Genomic DNA, 21,527 nt, shown 5'->3' with positions numbered 1-21,527 from the left:
CCCCGCTACCCTCTAGCATGTCCCATCCGAAGTCCGGAGTCCAAAGAGTGCTTCATGCATGACGTATGCCCCGTGTACGCGGGTACGCCCATCGTACGAGGCCAGGTTCCCCTCTTATAAATAGGATGTGAGGATTCCGAATTCTTTTGCCAATTCACAACCTTTCTCCCACATTTTCTCACTCTCGAGCCTCTTGAAACTATCCGTATGCCCCGATTACGTATCCAACCTACGAAGAAGGTCCAAAGGTCCAGAAATCCCGAGAAATTTTCCAATTTTCTGTCGAAGTGGTGCCCGAGAAAAGTCTTGTTTTCGTCAAATCACCACACTTTCCAGGTGAGTTCATACTCATATATTTTCACGTTATTTTACTATATTTTAGGGGGATAAATACAAGTGAAACACAAGAAAAAATTATGATAAAATGCAAATCGGTACATACAGTTTCAAATATTTTATCTACATTTTGTGTATAAATGTTAAATACATAAAATAACATTATTACAAATGTTATACTTTACATGCAAAGTTGGTAATACACCAAGGTTTATCATTAAAATGAAATACACTTTTGAAAAACTATAATAGGTATAGTTTACGAGATACTCGTGATATTTTACACTCTATGAACAATATAGAAAGGAAATACTAACATTTACAAGAAAAATGGACTTTTTATACGTAAACCTATTTGATACAAACTTTGTGAGACATTTGACTTCACGTACACATTTTAAGTCCTGTATTATAAACCATAATCTCTTGTATGGAGAGCGTGATACTTGTGTATAGATCTATACGGGATTGACAATCCCACACCCAAACTATTAGCTACAGTTAGACCGACAGGTCTGGGGTGACAAATGTCATATCATTCCAACGCCTAAAGAATGTTGTGACAGGCAGTCTGGGTCAATAGTACGTTATAAAACTCACATGAAGTATTGAAACATTTGATTTACGAGGCTATAAAACGCCTTAGTGGTTATATATACTTATATAAATCTACTTACACTATTTTAGGTATGGAAAATACTTATGCATTCTATTTTTTTAGAACTTTTAAAAATACTATTCATTTATGGAAAATATTCGATTTTCTAGAAACAAACTCAGTTACTATATACAAAAAGGTATACAATTCTTATACAAAAACGCTTATGAACTTACCAACTTAATTGTTGTCACTTTTTCAAAACTACTTGTATATTTCAGGGATTCAGTAATACATGTAACAACTGCTTTTGGGAAGGGACGCTAATGCCTTAATTTCAAACATATTATATCATCATAATGTAATTTCTTTTGAAACATGTAATACAATCAACGATGTAGCTTTTTAAATTATAATTATGATGGTTGTGTTTGCTTTCTTTACTATTTACTCAACTATTATGATACCACATGAAGTCTTCCGAACTCGAATGATTCCGCCGTTCTAGTTTGGGGGTGTGACACGAAATCCATATGGGCTTCCCATAGATTTCATCTAATCCCCTTTCCATTAGGAATCCATAACCCAATTGCAACTATCATATAATTATAATAATAGTCCCTTTTATTTAGTTAATCTATTTTAGTCTCAAAATTAATTCTTATTAATTCTTGACTAATATTAATTAAACAATATGATTTCTCTTTTAATATATTATTCATATAATATATTAATAAATCATAATTAATCCTCTTTCTCCTTAGTTCATCCTATCAGTTGCTATGGTGAAGGCAACCCAAAAGGACCATGCTCATAATCGAGTCAAGTACAATAGTTATGAGCTTAGACACATAATCCAACAGTCTCCTACTTGGATAAGTATAATAACTATGTTGCGTATGACTTTAGAACCTACTCAGCAATCGTAGCTTTCAAAAGCCACTATCGAACCCTGATCTTTTCAGAAATGTGTCCTTTAGATAAGGGATCATATATTCCTCCATTCTAGATATTTATGAACTGAGACATTGATTTTAATCATACTCTTTGTTCATGTGTTGTTTCCTTATTTCCGATTTATGATGACTAACAACAGTCTACAATTGAACACATTAACTTAGTCCTGGCTTGAGCAAGCGCTTAGGGTGTCATCACTAAATCATCGAAGGGCCCACAAATATCGCTTTTATCCCATTTTGGGTAAAAGGAATATATAAAATTCGACTCAAATTCTCGCTTGTACCTACTCATCAAATCACACATAAAAATATATTTAATAACACCAAGTTACTAGTGCGTTTACATATTTTCAATATGCAGCCAACTTGCAAAATACAACTCACATGTCTCAGTTTCAAGAATATAAGATATTATCGTCTCACCAATCACTCGTGATAAAATCCATGAAGTGATCTAAGTGAGCGTGGGTTTAATCCAATGCTCAAATCATATTCATAAGCACTCATGAACGTTGCAACAAACCTTTGCGATGTCTAATACACTTTAGACAATTTACAAGACAATTCATGACAGTCTTCTTTCATACCTACTTCCAAAGCATGAGCGACTATGGATGGTTTGAATGATCTTATTATTCGGGATCTCAAAACATGCAAAGTGAAACACAATAATAATCAAATCCAATATGGCCCTAAACTTTTGAGTATAAGTAAAACTCCTTTTATTTAGTCACCATATTGATTACACATTATTCATTGTATAATGTTTTGGATAATCAACTTATTACTTGAATCATAACATCAGTTGTCCCATGCACGAAGCATGCACACTCTGTTTATCTATGGTCCATACTTTGTGAAATAGATCAATTGAAAACATTTCCAATGATGCTCATTTCACAATCCCTAATCCTTATCGTTAGTGTAAGAACATAAAATTCTTGCCACTACTATACTATGTTAGATTCTAACATTTTATGCAACGATCCCTTCGTAATGTCATAGCATCCAAGCCACCAAGACTTTCCGAATGATATTACAAAGTGCTCTATTAGAGATTTCTACAAGGCAATTCCATAGATATGAAGTCTCACATTAAAAGTATGTTCCTTTGAACATCCTTCTTACATAAAAGTTTCTAATCTAGACATAGATTCTAATCCTCCAAATCCCAATATGGAAACATTTCCATATTTGCCATACGATAACTCATCATTACTAGAATCATATCTAATCATAATAATGTTATTATGGTCCATTCGTTACTATACTTCCAACTGCTCACAAACAACCAATCCTTAGCGAACCTTAGATTGTTGTTGAAAGTAGTTCAATTATTTAGTCAAACCAGTTCTAGTCCCTTTTCCCTCTAAATGACCTAGGCATTTGGAAATTTTTTGAACGGTTGAATATTACATCATATGCAATTGATCCTATACCCAAAGCATATAGGACACGATTCATGATGAAAACGTGATACTTTACCAGTTCCTTGCTATAATTTTTCCATATATAGAATCCTTTTAAGTTGAATCTTTTCAACATAACATCCATATATATCTTTTGACTAAATTCAATTAAAATTTCTCGATCTAAGCCTTTAGATTTAAAATGAAGTATAATATTCTCTCCATTTTATTGGAAAACAACTTTGTTTTCTATAATTAATATTGCTAACTTACAACACTTAAAATAATAATCATGCACCCACTAACATGATAATTATATCCATACCATCATAAAATTTATTCTCCCACTAGCTTTGACACGTATTCAGAAAACCTTTGGACTTCTAGAAATCAATACTTGTTGACTTCCAAAGTTCATATTTCTAATACGACCTGCTTCGAAAAAGCCTTTATCTAAGCTTCTCAACCTCATACACCTTTCCTTAGAAAGCTTATATGTATGTCTAAACAATTTCAACACTTATAGCAATAAGTCTTAAATGTTTAAACTAATTGCCAAATCTCACAATTCAAACTATGAAGAGGGATTCCGTAATCATAATCGAATTTGAGAACGGAAATATCACAACTGCTATCTCCTTAAAATCTCTCTTAGTGAAAGCGTTCCTCACAATCATTTTCATGAATGAGAGAAACCTTATGACATTTAGATTTTATGGTGTGTGTGTTCCTATCCATGTGAATTTGTCATAACCATAATCATAAGATAATATTTGTGACAAATCCAAACTCTTATGGACAGAACTGGTTCATTCTTAATTTCTTGCCATCAAGGGTCCCACCATTGCTTCCAAGTTATTTAGCTACTTACCTATACTAGTCAACGTACTTTTGTTGAACAAGGTGCTTTCCCTTATGCAGTCAATTGAGAACTCGTAGAACTCATATGCATAAGTAACTTTTCTAGAATGGCATAAAAATAAAATTTTGTCAACACGATAGGTTACAAACCTCAAGTCGTTAGCTAGTGTCTAATAGGTTTACGCTTGATTAGTTCTTGAACCTTTTTCAAGATCAATTAGTCTCCCACTGACCTCTTGACATATACGATTCTTTTTTCAAGAAACATTTCTTGACAAACAAATATTCAAGAGTTAGTGCGGATTCTTGTCAAGACAAACCACTACACCCATTTGGTCTTACTTGGTCTTTGTCTTTACCCAAGACATCACAACTTACCAATTTCAAATGTGCACAGGTAAGAAAAACAATTTTCTGCTTCACATTTGATGAGTGTGTTAGAACTTCTTAAGATGTGTCATTCAAGTCACAATCTTGGAGTATGACTCTAAGACTTGATTTTGGAATGAAGTATGATTCACCTATTGATTTAACCATTTCAACAATTTCCGATTCCTCTTTTTCGCCATACCAGTGCACTAAGGTTTACCTAGAGGTTCAATTGTGATATGGTTTCACAATCAATAAGATGATCATAAAACATGATACTAAAGTACTCTCCTATCTTTTCAGATTGGAGAAACTTTTATCTTGCTGCCTAATTGATTCTTCTTATTCGTTCTGGTATTATTGAAACTTTTCAGTAATTCTGAATTATTCTTAATCTTGTAAGCATAACCATATTTACTAGACTTTTAGTAAATCATGACGAATATTCTTATTGTTATTTGTGGTGCACTTAACCAATACACAACATTGTGTTCTAGTCCTTTAGTCCTTCACTTGACTCACATACTTGTGTGATCAAGGAATTAGTGTTAATTTCCTAGGTACCAAGATTTCCATACATCACATGATTCAGATCATATGATTCCAAGCTTCTGTCCAATTGAGACTTCGGTGATCAGAATCTTTCCTTACTTAGAAAAATTATGACAATACCATAAATAACATAACCAAGAATCACATCCACTTAATATTGCTTACGATAGAAACACACAAGCATCAATTTTCATAAATAACATTGCAAGGATATATAAGTAAGACACAATTCAAAATTTATTTTATTTATAAAAAAGATGCGGAAAAACTTGTCCTTACAATGAAAATTCAAATGAAAACTATGCTATTTCATATTCCTAAACAATCTATCATAACTCTAAAAGTAGCAGCTCCAAAAATCCAATCATCGAATCATGCTACTGAAATCTATTTCTTCGAGATCAGACTCTACTCACTTCTTCCTTTAAGCTTCCTTTCTTTTCTTTGATCTTATAAAATGTAATCTTATCACATTGTGTATTAAGAATCTAAAAAATAGGAACTTAATAGAGTTTGATAGCGGATTTTACCTGAAGCAGAGTTATACATCTTGACTCTCCCATCTCTTAGATCTCTCAGGTAGTCAGGGCAGCTTCGTAACCAATGCCCCCTCTTTTGGTAGTAGAAACATATGGATTCTTCTAGAATGGTACATGAGACTATCTCAAACTTAGTATTTCTCTTGCGTAGAGAAAACTTTTCTGGACTTCAGTTGTTGCCATTTCCCATAGAAGGTTGTGATATTGATTTACCAAACAAATTTGTTTGACCAGTGCACCAAATCATTACTGATTCAGCAACAATAAGCAAATAGGTCAAACCAATGAGGGTCACATCGTGGTCCATCATATAGTACTCTATAAAGAAGTTACTATATGATTCGGGAAGTGACTGAAGAACCAAGTCAGCAACCATCTTCCTTGAGACATTGACACCCAACATATAGACTTTCCATCTTCATGTATCATAGCCAATAGGGCTTGAGTGACCTTGAACTTTTCAAGTCTTCGAACACGTGGGTTAGGGAGAATAATTGAAGGAGGTATAGGAAGTGAAGCATGATTTCCATTTACGCAATCCAATCCTGGAACATCATCTTCAAGCGGAAAACTTTTTCCAACGGATTCAGGAAGACCATAGTTGATAGATTTAGACATCTACAACACCGGAGACATTCAAGTTAGTTGATTGGAATCCTTGATATAACACCCAAATTAAATAGCTAGGCTAGGATCCAACACAATATCCTACAATATGGAAGAGGGATGCCATAATCCAAACTGCACAATATTTGAAGGTAGGTAAATGACGATTTACCAATTTCCACCATGAAAAACGAAAACTGAAAATTAAATTTTAAATGAATTGAAACTCCTAGATCCGTTGAGATTCATTAAAATTTTCAATGGAATGTTTAAATCTAGAGTGTGCCCTTCGTTTGTGACTAGGATGCCGAGGATTACAAACAAGTCATGGATAACCATGCAAATATACATGGTGCCCCCAATGTTACAGTCACCTAATCGACGTGTCGGTTAACCACACACGCTCCATCGATCTATGATAAACATCGAGTCACCCTTTGCCACCTTTTCTTAGAGCCCAATTAGTGTGTCGGTTAACCACACATGCTCCACTAACGTCTTAGCAAGGGTACAAAGTGTAATTTCATGGAATAACACCAACTCCACATTTATCCTAAACTAACTAAGATTTGGGAATTTATAAAAGTTTTTAGTTAATTCGTACTTCATTATACTTATAATGGAAGGTTGCATCCTATCCTAACCGTTTCACTAACGACCCTCCACTGGTCAAGAGTGCGGTGGGTAAGAATGGATACCCAATGGCGGTCATTTTACATGCCACTTCCTTAAACACCCCTTATAACCCAACTTCGTGAATATGACCTACTAACGGTAAGACCGACTCTTTACTTATACATATATAATATATTAGACTTTTAATTTGATATAGTATAAGGGTGAATTTTACACTTTTAAAATACTATGTGGTCTAATTTAAGAAAATTATACTTTTAATTTAATTAAATACAAACCATATCATTATGAATTTATTAACTCTCTTTTAATTATACATTTAATTAACTTAATAAAACCATAAGGTGTAATTTGAACTTTTCAAACAAGTAGGGTTTTAGAATTTAAAATATTCAAAATTAAACTTTTAATCAAAAAAATTTAATTCTAAAACATGAGGACAAATTTTGAAACTTTTCAAAACATTAGGGGTTCGAATTTAAATATTTCAAATTAAACTTTTTAATCAAAAATTTAAACTCCAAAACTTGAGGGCAAGTTTTGAAATTTTTCAAAACTATCTAGATCAAATTACAAATTATTCAATTAATCAAATAATTGTGTGATTATCTAAATATGACCTAATTCAATTTCTTGCAAGATAATCCATCAAATAATTCAAATAAATCAAGTTTATCACATAAGACAATGATTATCTAATTAATTTGACAACAATCTTCTATTTTGGTATGGATAATCACTCCAAATTAATAAAAATCGGATTTTATCAATAAAAAAACGTTTATGATAATCATCCATAGCCAGAACAGGTCAAAATCCCACAAAATCATCAATCAGACCTAGAAACTCGTCGAGTCAGGGATGGACTCATCTAGTTCCCAGTGAACTCGGCGCGTTCAGGCTCCAGAATGCAGTTTCTCACGATTCTCAACTTGAACAATCATGTAATGCATCAAATATATCAAACAAATAGCATAGGCTCTGATACCACTGATGGGTTTTCAGCACTACATCAATCCTAATGTGTACATGCAAACCCCAAAGCTTTGGATCTAGTTTGTCTAATATACATGTAATAATCATCCAAAGCTCATAAACCCTAGATTTGGCATACAATAATCGAATTAACATATGAATTAGGGTTTAGATCATACCTTGATTGTTATGTAGCAATAACAATCACAATTCTTTTTGATCTTGGCCTTTGAAAGCTTTGTGCCTCAAATGTTGCACCTCTAATAGAGTCACAAACTCTATGAGCAACAAGATGACTTAGGAGAGGGAGGAGAAGCACCAAAAACGTCCAAGAACCTTTAGAGATCACTTATCCACGTTTTTGGGAGCCTTATGGGTCTTTATATACTTGTGTGGGCTGCTAGGGTTTCAGGTGAAACCCTAATTCTCTACTTAGGCTTTAAGCAACCCATGGAGTCCCTCTAGAAAGCCCTTGGATGAAATCCATATGGGCTTCCCATAGATTTCGTCCAATCCCCTTTCCATTAGGAATCTATAGCCCAATTGCAACTATCATATAATTGCAATAGCAATCCCTTTATTTAATTAATCTCTTTTAGCCACAAAATTAATTCTTATTAATTATTGACTAATATTAATTAAACAATATGATTTCTCTTTTAATATATTATTCATATAATATATTAATAAATCATAATTAATCCTTTTTCTACTTAATTAGGAGTTTCTTGGGGTTGGCAGGGTACTACCAGAGATTAGTTCAGGATTTATCCAAGATTGCAGTACCCCTCGCTCGTCTAACAAGGAAGGGGTGGATTTCCGATGGGGCCCTTAGCAACAGTCATCATTTGAGACCCTTTGGTAGAGATTATGTGCGACCCCGGTTTTGACCCCCTAGAGGGGATTGAGGATTTCATGCTATTTTGTGATGCTTCCATCACTAGTTTGGGGGCAGTCCTCATGCAGAGAGGACAAATGATAGCATATGTTTTGCGGTAGCTGAAGCCGCACAAGATGAGGTATCCCACATATGATCTGGAGTTGGGGGTAGTGGTTTTTGACCTCAAGATTTAGAGGCATTATCTATATGGGGTCCGATGTACCATCTACACGGATCACAAGAGTTTGAGGCACATTATGGATCAGCCGAACCTGAACATGAGGTAGCACAGGTGGCTAGATGTAGTTAAGGATTATGACTGCGAGATTATTTACCATCCAGGTAAAGTGAATATGGTGGCGGATGCTTTGGGGTATAGTGTATGAGGATATCAGTGGATTCCCCGCTTTTGGGATTGATTAGGGAGGCTCAGAACGAGCGTGTTCGGGAAGAGAACTGGAAGATTGAGAGGATCAAGGGTGAGATCACCATATTTATTCTGGATAGTCATGGATTGTTGACCCATTGTGGTTGGTTATGGGTTCCTATGTCTGGTGGGTTTAGACAAATTATGTTGGAGGAGGCTCATAAGTCTCGCTTTTCTATCCGTCTAGGGGCCACCAAGATGTGTATGGATCTGAGATTGAGCTATTGGTGGCTGTGTATGAAGAGGGAGATCACCTGGTATGTGGACAGGCACTTGACCTGTAGGATGGTCAAGGCCGAGCATCACAGGCCACATGGAAAGCTGTAGCCTCTGGAGGTTCCCATGTGGAAATGGGAACAGATTTTGATGAAATTCATCACCAAATTACCGAGGATGGTAAAGGGTTTTGATGTTATTTGGGTCTCATGGATTGATTAACCAAGAGTGCCTATTTACTGGCGATTCAGGAGAGTTCTTCGGCCGAGAAGTTAGCCGATGTATATATTCGCGAGATCATTACTCGCGATGGGGTTCTGTTCTGAATTGTTTCAGAGCATGATGTTCACTTCACCTCCCATTTTTGGCAAAAGTTCCATGAGGAACTGGGCACGAGCAGACGACCTCTTCAACCAACTCCAAGGAGCTAATTATTTTTCAAAAATCGACCTTGATATCGGGGTATCACTAATTACGAGTGCATCAGAATGATGTTCCAAAATCAGCCTTCCGAACTCATTACGGTCACTACGGGTTTGTAGTAATACCCTTCGGTCTAACAAATGCACCCGCAGGATTCATGGATCTAATGAATCGGGTGTGTCGTCCCTTCTTAGACAAGTTCGTGATAGTATTCATAGATGATATACTTAATTATATACTCACGGAGTAAGGAAGATCATAGCCAACACCTAAGACAAGTCTTAGAAACATTGAGAGCGGAAAATGTTTATGTGAAATTCTCAAAGTTTGAATTTTGGATTAGGAAGGTAAACTTCCTAGGTTATGTGGTTAGCAAAGAAGGAATACACGTGGACCCTTCTAAAATAAAGGCGACCGAGAACTGGTCAGCACCCAAAATGCCTTCAAAGATCCGTCAATTTCTAGGACTTGCTGGCTACTACCGCAGGTTCATACAAAAATTATCTAGAATTGTTAAACCGCTTACTTCCCTGACTAAAAAGGGTGTAACTTTTAGCTGGGGAGAGAAACAAGACAATGCGTTCCGAAAACTGAAGCAAGCCTTGTGCAGCGCGCCTATCTTGTCTCTTCCTGAAGGGACAAAACATTTTGTGGTATAATGTGATGCATCCAATCAGGGGCTAGGTTGTGTCCTCATGAAACGAGGAAAGGTTATTGCTTATGCCTCAAGACAGCTAAAAACACACAAGGTCAACCGTATCACTCATGATCTTGAGTTGTGAGTTGTAGTCTTTGCACTAAAAATCTGGAGGCACTACCTCTACGGTACCAAGCGCACTATTTTCATTGACCTAAAAAAAAGCCTCCAACACATCTTTAATCAGAACAAACTTAACACGAGACAACGAAGATGGGTAGAACTACTCCATGATTACGAATACAAAATCCGCTATCATCCTGGCAAAGCCAATGTAGTAGTAGATGCCCTTAGTTGAAAGGAGTAATCAAGTCGTCGAGTGAAGGTACTAAGAATGACAATCCATTCACATCTTTCCACACATACAAATGAGGCTCGGTTAGAAGCCTTGAAACTAGAAAATGTGGTAGATGAATCCTTAAGAGGAATAGAGAAGAACTTAGAAATCAAGGGTGACGAAGTTTGTTACTTCATGAGTAAGATCTGGACACCGAATTTTCGTGGCTACCGAGAAGTTGTCATGAACGAAGCCCACAATACACGATAATCCATTCATCCAGGTTTAGATAAGATGTATCTGGATCTCAAGAAACTCTATTAGTGGCCAAACACGAAAGTCGAGATTGCTACCTTTGTGGGCAAGTGCCTAACTTGCACCAAAGTCAAGGTAGAGTACCAGAATCCCTCAGGTTTATTGCAGCAACCAGGAATACCAGAGTTGAAGTGGGAGCGGATTACAATGGATTTCATAACCAAGTTACCCAAGACCGCGGTTGGTCATGACACCATTTGGGTAATCGTCGACAAATTAACCAAATCCGCTTACTTCCTACAAATTAAGGAAACAGACAAAATGGAGAAATTAACCATAACGTACATCAAAGAGACTGTACGACCGCACAGTGTGCCAATATATATTATCTCTGATAGAGATAGTAGATTCACCTCAAGATTTTGGCAGACACTATAGAAATATTTGTGGACTAGGCTGGACATAAGCACAACCTACCATCCACAAACCGACAGGCAGAGTGATAGAACTATCCAAACCCAAGAAGACATGATGAGAGCCTGTGTGATTGACTTTGGTAAAGCATGAGATACCCATTTTCCACTAGTCTAGTTTTCATACAATAATAGCTACCACTCTAGCATCAAGGTTTCCCCGTTCGAAGTCCTATATGGTTGCAAGTGTAGATCCCCTCTGTGTTGGGCTGAAGTAGGAGACATTCAACTAGCTAGACGCCAAGTTTCTAACAACACTCTCACTGGCCCGGAGATCATTCGGGAAACCATAGAAAAGATCATACAAATCCGAGAACGATTGAATTACTCTCGATACAGACAAAAGAGCTATGTAGAGAAGAAATGAAAACCTTTGAAATTCCAGGTTGGTGACCACGTTTTGTTGAAGGTATCACCCTGGAAAGGCATGATACACTTTGAAAAGCATGGAAAGCTAAATACAAGGTATATTGGGCCATTCGACATCCTCGCTAGAATCGGCCCGGTAGCTTACAAACTCCGTCTACCACAAGAACTTAACAACGTACACCCTATCTTCCACGAGTCAAATTTAAAGAAGTGTCTATCCAATGAAACTCTTATTATTCCCTTCAACAAAATCGAGATAAATGAGAGTATTAACCTTCTGGAAGAACCAGTAAAAATCATGGATAGGGAAGTCTAACGTATGATACAAAGTTGCATAACCAATAGTGAAGGTTCGTTGGAATGCCAAGTGGGGACCTGAATTCACATGGGAGTGAGAAGATCAGATGCAACAAAAGTACCCGCATCTTTTTCCTAGTCCATGACTGTACTCACTATAGAAAGAATTTTGGGAGGAAATTCCCTATAACGGGGGGATAAAGTAACAACCCGTCATTCTCAAATCAATAAGAGTCCAAAACTACATTTCAATCGTTGTGTATGCATATCCTCTACTACCTTATGGGCACGCTTATAAGCTAATAACTAAATCTAGCTTAAGTCCTAAGTTGATTTTTGATATTATAAATTAACATAAGTTTAAAGACTAAGGTTTAAATAATAAAATAAATCCCATAAAGGAGTTCACGGTACAAAGTATCCAACCAAAAATAGTTTTCGGCCAAGGAAAGTAATACTAAAAGTGTTCACGGCCTAGAGTTCTAGAATCAAAGGAGTTTTTGGCCACTTTTATCAAATCAAAGGAGTTTTTGGTCCTGGTATGATCGAAAATACAAAGTCAAGGTCCATTAAGGACCGAAAACCCAATACTAAAGGCCTTTTAAGGCCGAAAACTACTTTATATATAGTTCCAACCGTGAACCCAATTCATTGCCCATTTTTCACACCGTAAACACTTCAAATTTGCTCTCAAGTATCATCCGTAAACAACTTATATTCAAGAGTTTCCTACTAGATCTTCTTATTTACACCTGGAACACCAAGAACACCAAGAACATTCATCCATATCTTAAAATCTTCAAGCATCCACCAAGAACACACTGAAAACTCCTTAAGCCCACGGAAAACCCCATTTGTCCAACCGAAACCCTTTCATCACTCCAAAATAATTCCAAATAATTATGTAAATATTCCTTACATAATTAAATAATTATTTAACCTATTATTTAAATTAATGTCTTATTAATTTAAATACGACATCAGATATAATTATTTTAGGATAACATTATTCGTGCATATGCTAGTCGAGGATCGTCACTACAGTTTGCTATTCAAACACGCACTAGAAGTGAGTTCATACCCCTAAGTTTTCAATATTTTCAATGTTTTAGGGGGGGGGGGGGGGAAGACACAAGTAAAACACAAGAACTCTTGTGATAGTATTCAAATGGTTTCAAACCATTACAATTATTACAAACTGAATACTGCTACATTTCTAACAAAACATATTCACATATATTTATATATAAAAATAAGGTTCAACAGACTTAGAATTGGCGCTTCCATCCTAGATCATATTCCTTTATTGGTTGTGGGTTTAGGATAGAATTACTGATCCGACTGTCTTTTCACTCTTGATTATATATTAGAAATATATGTGAGTATAAAACATATTGTTACCCTTTTGTAACATGCTGAGAAAAAGGGGATTTATTACAAATCTTTTATTATTACCTTATATACAGTGATAAATTACAAAGGTTTTCAGTTCATATCAGAACATCCATTCAAACTATAATAGGTATAGTTTGGGAGACATTGCATTATTTTTCATACTCAAAGTACACAATACAATAACATGTATATAAATTATAATCAGTATATTTTATGGAACACTTCTCTATGATACTAATTCAGGATACACTATTGAATAATTATCTAAGTATATTTAATTACACTACAAAGTACACTACTACAAGGCAATGTATACAGTTTCAAGTACAAGAGAACTCTACAACACTACACGTGAACTAGTTAATACAGGGTAATGAGGCACTACTTCGCTGTACCCTTTAGGGTACAGGTCTAAATCCTATAAATTATAACCAGATTCTCCTGGAGGGAGCGCGTAAAATTTGTGTATAGATCTATACATGACTGACAATCCCGCACCTAAGTTGCTTGCAACAGCTAGACCGGCAGGCCTGGGGTGACAAATGTCATAACATTTCGACACTTGAAGAACGTCGTAATGGTCGCTAGGTCATATCAAGCATGGTTATATGAAACTCACAATAGTATTCAACTAAAACATTTGTTTACGGGGTTAAAACTACCTCAAAGGATTTATTTTAATTAATAAAACTACAATACATTATTTAACTCTACTTCTAGTGGATCCCAGGCACTAATACAAATATTTTTGACACTACTATAGTTCACTACTTCTCTAGTACTGAGTATACTAGTACAACATACAATTTCAAGAAACATTCACGATATGGTTTTATTCATTAATAAGACTACAATTTCTATTTCCAAGCATAAATTACTATTTATGACTACAGTAACAAACATACCTTGTAGACTTAAGGTCTAACACTATATTTCATTCACTAAAAGAAAATATTGGATTTTCCGGAAGAACACTAACATTTTCGAAGAACCAAGATAGGCTTTCCATCTCAAAAATATAATTATGAACTCACCAACTTAAATTTTGATACACTTTCAAAATCACTTGTATTCTCAGGGAACCATTAGACAGGTACACCTGCAAGATTTTAAGAAGACGGAGCTTAATTGAGTCGTGTCTTGTATACATTTTGTTATACACTTTTGATGTCATACAAACTATGTTATGGACATATTTAAATACTATATTTTATCAATGTAATGGTTGTGTTTACTTTGGTTACTATTATACAATTGTTGTCATATTGTATATAACGTCCTCCGCCCCCGAACGTTTCCGTCGTTTCGGTTTGGGGGTGTGACAGTTGACGATGTTTGACTAAGTTTGACTTTTGAGGGTATTTTGGGTATTAGTGGGTTTTGATGGAATTGGTCACTTGGTGGTTGTAGGCATTTGATAAGGTGATATTGTTGATATGCTGAGTATGGGATATATATGCATGCTAGTCTGGTAGATCTGTAGGACTACCTATGGTATTTTATGTTTATCTGTTTATGATAATATTTGTTACATGTCAACATATTATGTGGGTTGGGTTCAAGTTGTACTGCTTCGTGTTGTAGCTAATAAACCTTGCATCATACCAGTTATGATCTGAAGGCCAGTGTGGGCATGATAGACTCATATTGAAGGCTCGTGAGCATTTTAGATACGATTTGAGGGCCAGGGAGGGCATGCCAAACTCGTACTGAGGGATTAGTAGTAGTCGGTATGAGGACTGATCATGCTGGGGAGCAATCTGGATACAAGCTGTGGGCCCAAGGGCAAGCCAGACTTATGATGTGGGCTCAAGGGTAATCCAGTCTGTTAGCAGTGGACCCATTACATGCTTTTATTATGTAATGTGTTATTTGCTTGTGTATTGGTATTTTAGGGGAACTCTCTAAGCTTTGGTCTTACAGTTTTGGATTATGTTTCAGGTACCTCAGAGGATCGCAGGAAGGTGAAGGCGTGATCGTGCACCTCCTCATGTTTTGTTTCATGATTTTGGGATTTCTCTAATGTTGAACTTATTTTGAAAACATTTTGTAAATAATGATGATTTTTGGGTTTATTTAATAGTTTAAATTTTCATGATTTTTATGAATGTTACAATTACTCCTTTCTATAAACTTTATAATAAACACCCATCCTATGACCATCTTGGTGTGTTCGTGTGTCTTTGTTACCCTCATATCAATGTCTTTCATAAACTTGACCCAAGATCAACACCATGTATCTTCCATGGTTATCCTACAAATCATAGAGGATACCATTGTCTCATGCTTGACACAAATACGATCCCCATCTATCATCATGTTGTTTTTAATGAAACCATTTTTCCTTTTGGGTCAATGACACCAAACCAAGCTCCTTCCCACACTTTTTTAGAGGAATCTGAATCTTCATATCCTCTATCTACTACCTTAACCTCACACCCTCATAATACTAATAATACCTCGTTTGAGAATATTAGTACTACTCCCAATCCTATATCTCTCTTCCACCCACCCTTCAAACCCCTCTCTTTCCCTTAGATATTGATTATCAACCCCTTTTTAGTTCAGGTACCCAACAATATATTGATTCATTGCATGCAACACCTACACATGGCCCTTCTCCGCCACCCATATCTACTTGTTTGGAGCCCACCTCACCGTCAACTCTTTTCCTATATCATTGTTAATTATATTTGGTTGTTCAAGAAGAAACTCAATGCAAATGGCTCCTTATAATGCGATAAAGTGTGTCTTGTTGCCAATAGTCGTAGTTAGCAACCCAATATTGATTGTGACAAGACTTTTAGTCCGGTGTTGAAGCCTGCTACAATTCTTATGATTCTTAGTATCGCTATCAGGCGTCAGTGGCCTATTAGATAGCTTGATGTTAAAAATTAATTCATACATGTTCATTTACAGGAAACAATCTATATGTATCAGCCTCCGGGTTTTCTTGATCCCTCTCATCCTGACTATGTTTGTTAACTTCAACGGTCCTTATATGGTCTTAAGCAAGCACCACATGCTTGGTTTCATCAATTTGCAACCTTCATTTCTTTCATTGGTTTTTTTCACAACAGATGTGACCCCTCTTTATTTATTTATCGCCAGGGTACTTATATGACATATCCGTTACTATTTGTGGATGATATTGTTAGGATGGGCTCATCGACTCACCTTTTGTTCACATCACTACTCTATTGAGCACTAAGTTTTCTATGAAGAACCTTGGGTATCTTTACTGTTTTTTGGGCATCTTGGATACTTACTCAACTGACGGATTGTTTTTGTCTCAACAACAATATGCTGCTGACATTCTTAACAGGGCTTCCATAACCAACTGTAAATCTGCATCTACTCTTGCTGACTTATCAACTAAGCTTGATGGAACTGGTACTCCTATTGTTGATCCTACCTTATATAGAATTTTGGTAGACGCGTTACAATATTTGACATTTACTCGACCGGATATCACTTATGTGGTTCAATAGATTTGTTTATACATGCATGATCCGGGAGAACCTCATTTGACTAGCCTCAAGCGCATCCTGAGTTATATTAGAGGTACCACGGCTCATGGTGTTCAACTATTTACCTCTCCTAGTCGCACGCTCACTGCATATTCTGATGCTAACCGGGGTGGGTGTCATGTCGCTCGACGATCTACATCGGGTTATTGTGACTTCTTAGGACACAATCTTTTCTCCTAGTAATTCAAACGTTAGTACAAGACCTCGAGGTCCAGTGTCAAAGCCGAATACCGGAGTCTTGCTAATGTTATGGTGGAAACTTGTTGGCTTCGTAATTTCTTATTGAACTTCATTGTATGTCGACCAAGGCTACCATTGTCTAATGTGATAATGTTAGTCTTGTTTATATGTCATTTAACCCGACTCAACATCAATTTACAAAGCATATTGAAATTGATTTTCTCTTTTTTTGAAACAAAGTTGCCACCGGTCATGTTCATGTCCTTCATGTTCCATCTTCTTCTCAGTATGCGAATATTTTTACGAAGAGCCTTCCTTTGTTATTATTTCTTGATTTTTGGTCCATCATAAACGTTCAAGATTTTTCACCCCGTTCAAACTGCAAGTAACATCATGATGATAAGATACTTCTAATTTCAACCCTATAATTTAATTTTGTTGCATTTTCGTCCCTAAGTTCAAGAAAGTGTGCAAAAGGAGCCTCAGTGGTATTTTGTAATTTTGGCCATGAGAGTATGCCATGCGTATGTGGTGTGCGATGAGGGTACTACAACGCGCCCTAGTGAGCGGTGCGTACATCAATGTACATTGGGCGTACTAGCCAGATATGGAAACCCTAGTTTTTAGGGCGTGACTCGTATTTCAGCACTCCTATAGCCTAATTTATCTACCTTATATGACTATTTTGGTGCCTTAAAGGAATAGGGAAGGAAGCCAAGCTCATCTTGAAGGAGAGAAACACTTGGATCTAGGATTTCTACATCATTTGCAACCTTCCTAAGGTATAAAGCTTGCAACTTTATCTCTCTAGCATATAGATCTAGTTTTGGATGTCTTTATGGAGCTTTTAGTCCTAAAAGGTTAGATCTTGAACATGGCATGTTCTTGATCTTTAAGTTTTCCTTTCAGACACTAGGAGGGGTATTAAGTCATAAAAATGGGTTCCGAATACTTAATTTTGCTTCATGCATCATTTAGAAGGTATGAAGGGAATAAGACCTTAAGTTAAGCACTTACTGAACATGCTAAGTCATAAAGTTGGAGACTTTATGACACCTAGAAGGATTTTAGCCATGGATCTAAATTATGAACGTAAGAGCTTAACCCATTAAGCTCGTAATGGATTTTTTGATTTCCCAGGGTATGCCTCAGGTACTCGGAGTACGCCCTGCGTACGAGATTAACTACCCTGATAGTGGTTAACTTGCGAGGCTTCGTGTACACCTAACGTACCTCCAAAGTACACCTCGTGTATGCACCCTGAGTCGATTCGATCGAGTAGACTCGACTAAGTTAACTCGACTTGGTTGACTCCGTTAACTCAGTGGGTTTGACCAGTTGGCTTTGACTTTGACCAAGTTTGACTTAAGGGTATTTCGGGACCTCATCAACATTTTTCCAATTTGCGAGGCGAGTTCTCTTCACTGTACTTACGGGTCGAAGGCACCAAGGCCGGCCCATTTGATTAGATATCTTGATATGTAATAGTATACTTTACGTTGTGGTGATCTGTTAGATTGGTATCGTGGTATATAGGATAATGTTATGCTTAGTGATGTGTAAGATTTGTCTAATTGTCTATTAAATCGTTATATATATATATATATATATATATATATATATATATATATATATATATATATATGCTTATCTGTTATGTATATGTCAACTTTGTTTATGTGTGGTTGGTTTGAGGTGGACCATTGTAGAGTGAAGGTCAAGGGAATAAGGGCGTCCCAGATACACTGCAGGCTTGAGGGGCGTACTAGTCAGGCCGAAGGCTCGGAGAAAGTTCCAGATAGGTTGAAGGACCGGTGATGGGTACTAGTTATGCTGAAGGTTCTGTGAGTGTACCAAATAGTATATTGGCCGGTGGGGCGTTCTAGTTAGGTTATGTCATTTGTTGGTACTATGGGGGAACTTGCTAAGCGTTGGCTTAAAGATTTGGGTTATGTATCAGGTACTTCGGATGATCGCAGAAAGGCGAAGGAATGACCATGCACATCCTAATGGTTTTGACTTATGATTTTTGGGAGACTTTGATGTTGAATATGTTTTGAAAACTATGAATAAAAAATTTGTGAAATTGGTTGGTTTTAAAAAATTTAAATTTCTTGTGATTTTCATGAGTGTTGCACTACGGGGGGTTGTTAGAGTAGCCTTATTAGTTTGTATATGCATCTTTGTTATGGTCGGCCATATGTGATGTGGCCCATTTTCAATATCTATGCACTCATTGTATATATTGATTAATTGAATGAGAGATCGTTTATAGAAAAATGTTATCATTTACATTGTTTACGTTTCACTTTTCACAATATATATATATATATATATATATATATATATATATATATATATATATATATATATTTAAGGTCTCTCTATACTCCTACATATTTCACTCATTTGTAGGTGCAAGTTAATCATCAGCATGTTTAGGGTTATTATCATTGTAACCCAACAAACTTTTGTGTTTCAGTTTAAAAGCTCCTTGATGTATTTTTTTTGGTAGTCTAGGTCACTAAAATTGTATATGATCTATTAATTATGCCAATAATTTATTTGTTATCTGGTTTTACTAGTTACCATACAATAAGATTGGCAAAAGTCGACGTGTCATCAATAAGATGAGTTTTTTTTTAAACAAGTCTCAAATGAAACTTTTCTTTCTATAGCGTCCCAAAAAATAAGACAAAAAAAATTCATTTTAATTATAATAAAACCGTCAACCCAAATGTGTTTTATAAAACCATAATAGAATAAGAGTATAACCAAAACATCCAGATACATCAAAGTCAAATAAACCATGGAACAATGTGGTGTGTGCGATGTGATCACCCCGAACTCTTCCACTTGGTTAAGGAAGTACCTGATACATAGACTAAAAATCGTAAGCATGAAGCCTATTGAGTTCCCCAAAACACCACATACCATACATATAAAACATATAATGGGCCCCGCTCGACATTAGGCCCAACTTAGAACAAATATTTTAGTAATATGAGATGGGCCCTGCCTCATCACATTCATTATGCCCAACCTGGTATAAATATAAACACATGCAAGAATCACAAAGATAAATAACATACAAAATACTCATAAGCTCCCGCCTGGAATCGGGCCCTGCCCAGTAGAGTCACACAGATAACTAGCATCCTAATCATAATAAACCATGGTCTAGCATTGGTGCCTTCGACCCGCCAATCATTGTGAGTAAACTCACCTCAAGCTGCTGAATATCTCAGATAAAAGCTCGGACTGCTGATCTGGAAAATTTCCGCGCAAACATCATCAAATAATACCCAATTAATAATTGGTACATAGCCTATAACTGGAATCCTAGTTCGATATCCATCACTCATGCTAAAATTTCATTTTACCCTTTCGTCACTTGGCTCAAAATCTGAGGCCCAATCCACTAGCACCCAAAAACCCAATATGGACCAACTTCCTAAATGGGCCCAAAACCCATCATGGGCCTAAATCCAATAAGGCCCAAAGCCTAGAAATGGCCTAAACTCATAAGAATAATGGCCCAATAATGCCTAAAACCCCTCTTGTCCAAATGTGACCCAAACTATGAAAGTCAATCGAAGTCAACGACAATTAAGTATGCCCTCCGTACTCAGGCATATGCCCTGCGTACTCACTAAGCGTGTAGGATACACATATGTATGCCCTATGTACGTGCCCATTAAGCACTTTTCCCATTAAGTGCCATGCGTACGTGCCCATTAAGAACATTTCCAATTAAGTGCTTATTACTTGCAACCAAAAGCCCAAACTTCAGATCCAAGTCTTACTAATCGTCTTAATCGATAAAGTCATGAACTTGAAGCCTTTTCATGGCTCAAAAGGACCCAAACCTCACTTGTAGCATTCTAATTTCAACATAATGGCCTAAACACATGTATAGTTGGTCCACAATCATCAAGATGATAACTTTGTGGACTAATGACCTCAGAAACATCAAGCAAAGCAACTCCAAACTTTTGCACTTGATCTAATCATGTGACCAAAATGGGACCAAAACTTCATGAAGACTAGATATAAAAAAAACAAAGAGCAAATTCAAATCTTTATACCTCAATGAAGCTAGAAATGATGAGAGAAATCTGGAGCTACAACTCTCCTTTGGACAAAGCTCCTTCTTCCAAGCACTTCTTCTTCAAATCCCACCAACACACTTAAGAAACACACAGGAAGGTCAACTATCTTCAAGAAGGGTTACGGTTTCAAAATAGGATCAAAAGGGCAATGGAGAC

Source organism: Lactuca saligna, chromosome 8 (assembly GCF_052625555.1).
Source record: "Lactuca saligna cultivar CGN05327 chromosome 8, ASM5262555v1, whole genome shotgun sequence".
Classification (NCBI taxonomy): domain Eukaryota; kingdom Viridiplantae; phylum Streptophyta; class Magnoliopsida; order Asterales; family Asteraceae; genus Lactuca; species Lactuca saligna.
This window is presented reverse-complemented; position numbering follows the sequence as displayed.